The sequence below is a fragment of the Ursus arctos genome, chromosome X, assembly GCF_023065955.2.
Source record: "Ursus arctos isolate Adak ecotype North America chromosome X, UrsArc2.0, whole genome shotgun sequence".
Taxonomy (NCBI): domain Eukaryota; kingdom Metazoa; phylum Chordata; class Mammalia; order Carnivora; family Ursidae; genus Ursus; species Ursus arctos.
In genome coordinates, this window is record NC_079873.1 from 29853696 (window position 1) to 29864975 (window position 11280).

Below are 11280 nucleotides of genomic sequence, written 5' to 3' on the forward strand. Positions count from 1 at the left end.
GATTTTATTTATTCATTTGAGAGAGAGAGCGCGCACAGAAGCAGGGGGGAGCAGCAGAGGGAGAGGGAGAAGCATTCTCCCCACTGAGCAGAGAGCCCAGCATGGGGCTCGATCCCAGAACCTGGAGATCATGACCTGAGCTGAAGGCAGACGCCCAACCATCTGAGCCCCCAGGTGCCCCAGCACTAGGATTTATTAAGTTGTGTCTTAGTACAGGCACTGGGGCTTGCCCCGGAAGCTCTTGATATATAAAGCCCAGCTGTTTTTCTAATTCTTCTTGAGCAGTGACACCAGGAAATTGACAGCTAAGTGGATGTTGTACACAAGCTCCTCATCAGTCATCTTTATGTGGCCAATGGCCAGTGGCAGATGCAGCACCTTCTTCATCTGGAATTTGATTATGGACTTCACTTCATCCACTTTGGCCACCATGTTCTCATTGTGGGTCAGCAAGGAAGGGAAATTGCCCGCCTTATTCAGGCCTGGGCCGAGGATTCATGGGATCTGCTTGATCAGAGATTCTAAAGCCAAAAAGGCATACTTCTTGGCCAGCTTCTTGACTAATTTTTTATCCTTGGTGAGTTTCTTCAGCACTTGCCTGCCATGTGGGGAATATCCACAGCCTTGGCCTCATCACAGAGCTGCTAGTCCCCCAGAACACATATGGAGAACTTGGGGCCTGGACTGGACTTAAACCTGATGGTGCCAGAGAAGCGTTTGTCCTTCTGAAAGTCATAGTTCTTCAAGCCGATCTGCAGCTCCACCATCTCTTAAAACTTCCAGCGCTTGCACTGGTTCCCATGTAGGACTTCCCACACAGCCTAGTATGGGGTATGGGAGGAGACTCTGCTGCTCAGAGTGCCGTGCCACAATAACCAGAAAAGAGTGTCACTAGGCTTCTTTCAGCATTAAAGAGAGACAGTACAGCACAGAAATACAAAGCGAAGATTCTAAAAACAAACTGCCATAATTCAAATCTCAGTTCTGCCACTGACAAATTATGTGAATGTCAACAACTCACTTAAGCTCTTTTGTGCCCCTGTTTCTTCTTCTATAAAACAGTAGAAATAATTATACCTATATCAAATGTTCTTGAGGATTAGAAAAGAATATATATGTATGTATACAGATGTATACATATATATACATAATAAATATACATATATACATAAATACATGCATATATACATATACATACATATGGTATTAGTTCTTTTTTTTAAAAGATTTTATTTTTTTATTTGAGAGAGAGACAGAGACAGAGAGAGCATGAGTGGGGGGAGGGGCAGAGGGAGAGGGAGAAGCAGACTCCCCACTGAGGCGGGAGCCCGATGATGGACTCCATCCCAGGACCCTGAGATCACGACCTGAGCAGAAGTCAGACACTTAACTGACAGCCACCCAAGCATCCTGGTGTTAGTACTTACTCTTAAAAAAGGAGCCATGTATTGTTCCGTAGTTATTAGAAGATATGGAAAAATGAAACTGATCCCCACGAGCAGAATACTACACAAAGTTTTTCCAGAGATACAAGTGGTAGATTTTACATTTGTACTGTGCATCTTCTAGGCCAGCTCTCAAACAGACTTTCTGTAGGGCATGCTTTATTTGAAGATTAAAAAGTAAATATCAAGGGCACCTGGGTGGCTCAGTCATTAAGCCTCTGACTTCAGCTCAAGTCATGATCCCAGGGTCCAGTGTCCGGCTCCATGCTCAGCAGGGAGTCTGCTTCTCCCTCTCCTTCACCCTCTGCCCCTCCCCTGGCTTATGCACACACACTCTCTCTCTCTCTCAAATAAATAAATTTTTAAAAATCTTTAAAAAAAGTAAAATTCAATTAACACAGCACTAACATGTAAACAATGTCCCCTACATGATTTTTTCAATGTTGAAAACTCTGTTTTCCCAAAATGTGGTCAGAGATGGGGTGGAGATGGGAGTTAGCATATTAAATAAGAGTGATAAACATTAATTGAGCCTCTACGAGATTAGCACATTTCATTTATTCTCATTTACTGCCCATACCCATCCCGAAAGGTTAAATATTATCTTTTACAAATAAGAAACCTGATATTCAGTGAGGTTAAGTAAATAATTCAAGGTCACATAACCAGAGAATAATATAATTGGGAGTCGAAGTCATGTTTATCCAACTGCATAACATAATCGGGAGACCTAACATTTATTTAGTGCCTTCTGCATATTCTGTGTTAGGGGCTTCATAGCACTATCACCCATTGGTGGCCTAACAGCCGATTATGTAGGCACTATTTATATTATCATTCCATGGATGAGGAAATTGAGGATTGGAGGGGTTGAATAACTTGGCCCAGGGTAGGAGATTCAGAGTCTGTTTCTTACATAACATGGGATTATAAGAAGCAATCATATTTTGATGATGAACTTTGATTTTTAAAAAATCATTTTTAAGAAAATATTACATATTCTTATGATACATAAAAAAAACTAAAACTGGAATTTGTGTAAAGTGCTTCTTAGTTATTACAATACTGTTGGAAGTCCTGAAATACCCGCACATCATTTAAATGACAAAAATTAAAGGATGGCTTGCTCAGGATGTAAGATATAGTTTGGTGTATTTTCAAGAAGGAAGAGAAATCTCAAAGATCTCTCATTAAAAAGAAAGAAAAGGGGATGCCTGGGGGCTCAGTAAGCTGCCAACTCCTGATTTTGGCTCAGGTCATGATCTCAGGGTCCTGGAATCAAGCCCCTCATCTGGCTGTACGCTCAGCTCGGTGTCTGCTTCAGGATTCTCTCTCTCTCTGCCCCTCCCTCCCTACCCCAAGCGCTCTCTCTCTCTCTTTCTCTCTAAAATAAATAAATAAATCTTTAAAAAGAAAGGAAAGAATTTCTTCATTTATTGATACTTCAGAAAATAATATTTAAAATATATTTTATAAAAGTAAAAATGGAATAAGCTGGTTATAAATGCTTTGTATTTAAAAAAATTTTTCCTCAGGGGGCACCTGTGTGGCTCAGTCAGTTGAGTTTCTTCTGACTCGTGATTTTGGCTCAGGTCATGATCTCAGAGTGGTGGGACTGAGCCCACCTCAGGCTCCCCACTCAGCGGGGAGTCCACTTGTCCCTCTCCCTCCACTTCTCCTCCCTCTCAAGTGCTCTCTCTCTCTCTAAAACAAATAAATGAAATCTTTTAAAAAAAGATTTTTCTTAGGTGAACTGTTGTGATTATGGGATATTGTCTTAAGAACAAGGATAATGCTAAAAATCAATTGAAATATATAACCTTTGCTTTACCTTGAAATGTTTTCAAAGGGGTATTTTAAGAGAGCATTGAAAACCAAATTGTTTGGCTTCTGAATATATTCGTTTTGCAATAATAGTTAAATAGGAAATTGCAAAGTATGAGACATACCATTTTGCCATTATGATGTGGTGGGTAACATAAATATCCTTCCCAAAGTTAAATGAACATACAAAATTAAATGATAATTCTTTTGTTCGGCATCACTTTTTAAAAATGTACGGGGCGAGTAGTGTTTCTCATTACACTTAATATTAGAAATCAAATTTTGAATTGAATTTGTCATTTTAAAGATGGCAACTGGTAATAAATATCTTTCTGAAAAGTGTATCATTTCAGAGAGTGGCAGAATGTTGACTATAAAAACTATTTCTATCTTGCTTTAATGTAGGCCTAACATAAGAACAACTTTATTGTGCTCACATTAAACATTTTATTTAGACATTAAACAGAAGTTTTCTGATGTCAAGTCTTTACCAAAGCTGAATAAAAGCTTGTTTGCAATTGTTTGGATGAAGCTTTCTTGTGCCAATGTCATAATAGATCTCTTTCCAGTGTGCTAACTTCTGAATTGCAAATTTTTTGAAATGTGTTTTAGCTATAATTCACACTTGCGAGAACTAAATGAATACAATCACTTTTCAGCAAGTGAAAAACCACTTACAGCTCCTATTGAACAAAAATATAAGGTGTTTGTTGATTATGTTAAAATTGATCATTCTTATCTTCTGGAGCTACAAGCTTAACTGACTGTTACTATCAAAGGTCACGAGTAATAGGATTGAATTTCAGACTACTGTATTAAGAATGTTCAGGGTAGGGGCGCTTGGGTGGCTCAGTCAGTTAAGTGTCTGCCTTAACGTAACTTAAGTGTTCGCCTCCCTTCCACTTCCCTCCCCTCCCCTCCACTCATGCTCTCTCTCTCAAATAAATAGATAAAATCTTAGAAAAAAAAAAAAGAAGAAGAATGTTCAGGGTAGAGATTAAATTTACTAGTATAACTGGAATTCACCTTAATTGTGACTTCTCAGGATCTAGCTTTGTAACGTGGAGTAAATAGAGTTAAAGCAGCTTGTGGACAGCATTGAACTACGTCCATGTAGTGTGCTAGAACAGTTAAAGACTTGCCACTATAAGTAAATGCTCTATGAAAATAGTCTTGTTGTTTAACGTTTGGAAATAATGTGGTCCATCAGCCAAGATCAACATATTAAACTTTTACAGCATAATCTTTCCAAATAATCTGTATCTACAGATTCAGTACAATCGCAATCAAACCCATTCAAGTTATTTTGTGGATATCAATGAACTGATTCTTATTTATGCAGAAAAGCAAAAGAGGGATGCCTGGCTGGCTCAGTAGGTAGAGCATGCAACTCTTGATCTCGGGGTCATGAGTTCAAGTTCAAATTGGGCCTAGGGCTTCCTTTAAAAAGAAAAAGAAAGATACAGATAGCCAACACACTATTGAAGGAGAAGAATAAATTTGAAAGACCAATACTACCCAACTTCAGGACTTACTATCAAGCTATAGTAATTAAGACAGTGTGGTTTTGGTGAAAGAAAAGACAAATAGGTGGATGGAGCAGAATGTAGAACTCAGAAATAGACCCACATGAGTATCAAGTGATCTCTGACAAAGAAGCAAAGGAAACATAATGCAGCAAAGATAGTCTTTTCAAAAAACAGTGTGGGAACAACTGGACATCCACATGGGGAAAGTGAATCTAGACACAGAACTTAACACTCTTCACAAAAATAAACTCAAAATGGATCACAGACCAAAATGTAAAACCCAAAACTATAAATCTCCTAGAAAATAACACAGAAGAAACTCTAAATGATCTTGGGTACAGCAGTGACTTTTTTGACATAACGCCAAGGGCATGATCCATGAGAGAAATAATTGATAAACTGGACTTCATTAAAATGAAAAACTCTGGTCTAGGAAAGACATTGTCAAGAACATGAGAAGACAAGCCAAAGACCGGGAGAAAATATTTTCAAAAGTCACATCAGATGAAGAACTGTTATTTAGTAACTGTTAAAACTCAACAATAACAAAACAAACAACTACGTTAATAATGGACCAAAGACCATAATAGACCCTGACTAAAGAAGATATGCAGACGGCAAATAAGCCTATCAAAAGATGCTCCACATCGAATGCCATCAGGGAAATGCATATTAAAACCACAGTGAAATATCACTACGCACATGTTAGAATGGCCCAAATTCAGAACACTCACAACACCAAAATACTGGCAAGGATGTGCAGCAACGGGAGCTCTCAGTCACAGCCGGTGGGACAGCAAAATGTTACAGTCACTTTGGAAGACAGTTTGGCGAATCCTTCCTCTTTTTCCCAGCTTCATTGAGATATCACTGACATATAACATTGTGTAAGTTTGAGGTGCACAAGGTGATGAGTTGCTATATGTGTATATTGCAAAACGATCAACACAACAAGGTGAGTTAACACATTAATCACCTCCCATAGTTATTATTGCTTATTTTTGTGGTAAGAATCTTTGAGATTGGGCACCTGGGTGGCTCACTCAGTCGGTTAAGCGGCTGCCTTGGGCTCAGGTCATGATCCCAGGTCCTGGGATTGAGTCCCGCATTGGGCTCCCTGCTCAGCATGAAGACTGCTTCTCTCTCTCCCCCTGCCCTTGCCCCCTGCTTGTGCTCTCTCTCTCTCAAATAAATAAGTAAATAAAATCTTTTAAAAAAACCAGAATCTTTGAGATTTACTCTCTAGTAAACTTTCACATTTATAACAGAGTGTTGTTACCTATAGTCTCCATGCTGTACATTCGGCCCCAGAACTTTTTCATCTTATAACTCTTACTTTATGCAACATTATACTATTACTTTGTCTTCTGTGTTCAGGGGTCTTCTTTCACAAATTCTCTCTTCTTCTCCATGTAGCATTCCCCAAAGGTCTGTTTTACCTTTCTGCTCTTCTCTCATTCTGTACATCGTTCCTCAGACATCTTACCATACTCACAACTTCATATAGCATCTTGTTGCATATCACTCCCAACCTAGATCTCCAGCTCACTCTCCCACCCAGAACTTCAGTTCAAGATGAATAAGGGTCCATTAGACATTGCCTCAACCAGTAAATCAAAGAAATGACATGTCCTCCCCAGGCATATTTTAACTTCTCATTTCTCTGCTTTTGTTTGCATTGCAGTAACTTTCCGATTTACCTCGCCAGGAAATATTATCAGTGAGAGCTTTGACACTTTATCCAAATCCCACATTCATCAAGTCCTGGTAATTCATCATACTGCCTCTTAATTCATTCTTCATTCTTAAGACCAGGACAGAGCCAGTGATAACTCATATTTCTTCCTTGTGCTTTACTCAACCCCAGCCTCCGTTGCAAGCCGTTTTATTCACCACTAATGGAGTTATAAGGTTAAACCCCTGCTTGGATCACACTGGCATACTATCAGAAGAGTATCAAAGGCTGAAAAAATGTCTATGGATTAAAGTTGAAGCTTCTCATTCTGGAATTTACATTCCTTCACCATCTGACCTCATTTACATAAAAGGAATGCCATCAGGGGTAGGATTTCATTGAAGTGGACTGTGCAGAGGGACCACTGGACTGACTTGTCAGCACTAATTCCCCATAAGATGTGGCCCTGGCAGAGGGCAATAGAGCAGGTCCTGTCATGGGTTTCCAACCTAGCATCCATGGTCTGCCCCCCCCCCCCCGATACCCATGTATAGGACTCAGGGGATTGGCAAGGGCTGAAGAATCAGAGGGAAAGATAACATTTATGTTACTGAAATGTATCATTTCCTTCAAGTATGAATGGGAACAACCCAATGAGGAAGAAGTACCAGTCGCCGGTAAACACCCCAGGTATTCTGAAATCATGTAATGGTTGTGTCACACTTCTTGAAATTATAAAAATGATGGGACTACTCTCTGTATCGTGTTGTTCACTGTATTAAGGAGAACATATACTACATCACAAATGCATTTCGTTTTCATTTTGACAGCACTATTTCCAAATTATTGCTTTCCTTTGCTATTTATATATTTTTATTTATATACAAACAGAATTCTGGGTATATATTTTTTAGACCGCCAAAGGGGTCTGTGTCCAAAAATAGGCTGAAAACACCTACACTGTACACTGTTCCCAACACTGGAAGCTGGGAACTGATAACACAGAAATGTGGTCCTGAAGGTGGCCCTGGAAGTTGAAGCACTTACCTGCTTATTGTTATGAAAGGTCTCCTTTTCAACGTATATTATTACCTTGATATTCATAAGCTGGAGGGCATCGAGCTGATAAGGGTAACATCCTCATAAGAAATGCAGAACTGTCATGCCGGAGACACACAACTCAGACGTATGAGTTCTATGCAGATTATTAAAGAGCAACTGGAGAAAATTATCAGAAAAACGATGTGCAGGTTATACCACATTATACAACCTCTAATTGGTACAAGTTGATTTTCATAATACTGCACTAGGAGTGAGCTCTCTCTATCTTATGAACATGCATCTTTTATAACCATCTTTAAATTACGTTTATGAATCATATTATATCATTGCAATCAAAATAAATTTAAGGATTGCTGTTACTAAAGCACAAGTTAACCACTTAGGCCCAATCATATTCACTTAAATTTCTGTCTTGTGCAAAACAAACTTCTTCCTGACAAAAACGGAAATCTACTTGCACATTTCACTACTTCAAGTAAAAGGCCATAGTACTACATTTCTACAATTTGTTCTGTATCAATTCTGTAATAATGGACAATAAAATTAGCTTTTCAAATTAGAATTTGTATCCACATCAGTGAGGTCATTTTATTATTATTCAAAAAAGAATCTTAACGTTCATCATGTCTTGAAGTGTGATATCATTAACATCATTTCTGCCATGGCCTTAAGAAAAATGAACTTCACACATGGTGTGTTTGCTTGCTTGCTTTGTTTTGCTGCTTTTTCTCTTATTGAGATAATGCGGTATTTGTGAAATTAGCTTTCATATTTTCATGTCGAGGTCAACTTATTTAACATATTTTCATTTCCTGAAATGTGTTGGCAAAGAAGAGGTGATTTTGACTTCAAAATTTAACTGGGATTTTATCTTCTGAATTTTTTTTTTTCCCTCTTTAAGTTAATGGTGTCACCTTCCTTAGGGTCTCTCAGTGCCATTACGGTATTTGCCTCTTTTCTCTCCCTCATCTTTCCCTATCCAATCATCATCAAATGTGCCTGTGGTGGAAACTGTCAAGCAATAACCAGGAATTATTCCCCTGACTGTTGGGAGTCCTGTGGGGTCTTTTTGGCTATCAGCCTTCTCTCAGGTTTTCCTCAGCTGAAGAAAACGGCTTCTTCCTAGATCATGCCTCTTTCCAAAGCAAACCAACTTCCAGTGACTGACCAACACAGGGCTATAAAGACCTGACCCATTTGTCTCGACTGGGGGCAATTCTGGAGGGTGAACTCAGTTGTAGCGTTCCCCATAAGGCTGACTGAGGCCTTTGTTGGGACTGCATCACAGCTCAACATGTAACTTTCCCCACTGCTATTTCATACCCTCTTTGCCCCTCCCCTCCACACACACTTGATGATACCAACAGCAGTTCCTCATAAACATCTTGCATGATAAACTCCATCTTCAAAACTGCTTCCTCTGGAACCCAACCTGTGACAGACCATTTTACCTTTTATTTCTCTTAAAACTGTCTTCCGGTTCCTCACAGACCTGGTTCCACCTACCATTAACTTTCATTTCAAGTGGCCATTCTACTTTTATTCTACACCAAGTTGGCTTTAAGATAAATGTTCCTCCCATAGACATGTGGATCTTGATTGGAGGTCAGTGAAGGGACATATTTCAACTTCACCTTCTCTTAAAAATTTTCCCTACTCACCTATACGCCATGATACCCACTGAAGCACATACTGTTCCTAGCCCACCTGCTCTCCACAGTGGTTCCCATACGCACTAATGTTTTCCTGCATCTCTCTGTCCGAAGGCATTCTTTGTCATGGGAGCGTACATAGCCTGTTTATGTCAGAAATATCTAGGGGATAATATCTCAAGAGTGTCCCTCAGATAATGATGTATGAGATACAATGAATACATATCCAGCTTCCTGACTCCATAGTGTCACAGTTCTGAGGGGTATTCTACATAGTCTCTAATAAGGTCCCCAGTGAGGTACTCCAGATTTTAGTAGTAATCTGTTTCTAATTCTACCTTTTATTGGCTTTCACTCCTCAGGGTCCTACTTGCCCACTTCAGAGTGTTTCCTAGGACCAGCTTCCAAATAAATTATGTGCATTCAAATCCCTGTTTCAGAGTTTGCTTTATTGGAAACTCAAAATAAGGTACTTACGTTAATAACTGATGATCTAGAACAGGAGTCAACAGGCCTGTGAGCCAAATCTGGCTTGCCATCTGTTTGTATAAATAAAGTTTTATTGGAACACAGTCACTCACATTCATTTAGGTATTGTCTATGGCTGCTTTCATGCTATAACAATGTGGTTCAGTATCTATAAGAGACCAGATGACCTGCGGGCATAAAACATTTACTCTCTGAACCTTTACAGGAAAGATTTGTTACATGATCTAAATTATTACCCAAAGCCTCTAGATGATCTCCCAGATTCAGCTGCTCTATCTCTCCCTGACCATTTGTTTTACACATTACCTCCAGATTTCTAAATTTTTAGACTCACGACTCTTAACTTCTCCTGAATCTTCAATGGCTCCCACTGCAATAAGAAGCAAAACAAAAACTCTGCCCCACAAATTCTTCCTGTATGTTACTCTGCATTCCTACCACACACACCCTCCAAACATACCTCTTTATTCATTATTTACAGAAATTGTCTCCTCTGTGTTTAAATTAAGGTTGTTTCACCTGCTGGAATGCCCTCCTGCACTCATATTGGCTGATAAATCCCAGCTCATCCTTCAGGGTTCAAATAAAACCCTGTATCTCCTAAGAAGACCTTTCAGATCCACACTGTTGTGATTAATCTCTTTCCACCATGCTCCCCAGCACTTTGTTTAAATTTTCGGTTTATCAGAGTGTACCTTGTACTGAGATGATTTATGGATATCTATTTCTACCACCAGGTATGAATTCCTGGGAGGCAGGAGCCATATCATATCTGTCTTTCTATCCAAGAATAATATTAAATATACTTAAGAAGCATAGATTACAGTTCTTTTTTTAAAAAAAAAAGATTTTTTTTTTTATTTATTTGAGAGAGAGAGAGCAAGCGTGAGAGGGAGCATGAGAGGGAGACAGAGGGCACAAGTGGGGGGAGGGGTAGAGGGAGAAGCAGACTTCCTGCCCAGCAGGGAGCCTGATGCGGGGCCTCATCCCCGGACCCCAAGATCATGACCTGAGCCAAAGGCAGACACTTAACCAACTGAGCCACCCAGGTGCCCATAGATTAGAGTTCTTATCAATCTGAAAGAATGCCTGAGGAAGGTTCTGAGGCCCCCTAATACACTGTGTATAACTCCTTAGTTGTTATCAGATTGCTGGGAGATCCAGAGGGTTCTGAGGGAGGGCCTGTGGTGGTTAGAGTGGCAAGGGTTATGCTATAGTAAAAGCAACTACTACAATAATTTAACAAGCAGAGCACAACTGGCTGAATGTCAGCCTTGTTCAGAACTACTGTGCTTATCAAGGTTTTCTTAATTACAGAACATCAATAAATAATTATTTTATACTTAAGAACAATTGAAAATGAGCACAACGTTTTTTTTTAAAGACTCTTTGTACATGCACATACATACACACACTCGTTGATGCACATCTTTGACCAGAACAGATAGGGAGATTTTCATATACATGTGAAAAATTTATAATCCAGTTTTCTTATATTATTTCATATTAGTTAACAGCTGTTCAAAAAAATTATACTTAGTGTTTAAAAACGTGTACAAGTCTTCCAATAGTAATATCAGTAAACGTGGAATTAGCCTTTCCTT

General features: G+C 39.2%; 1 pseudogene; it reads right to left on the reverse strand.

Annotated features, from left to right (window-relative positions):
* Positions 1-207: 207 nt before the first annotated feature.
* LOC113265812 (60S ribosomal protein L10a-like) lies at positions 208-6265 on the reverse strand (annotated as a pseudogene).
* Between the last annotated feature and the right edge of the window lie 5015 nt (positions 6266-11280).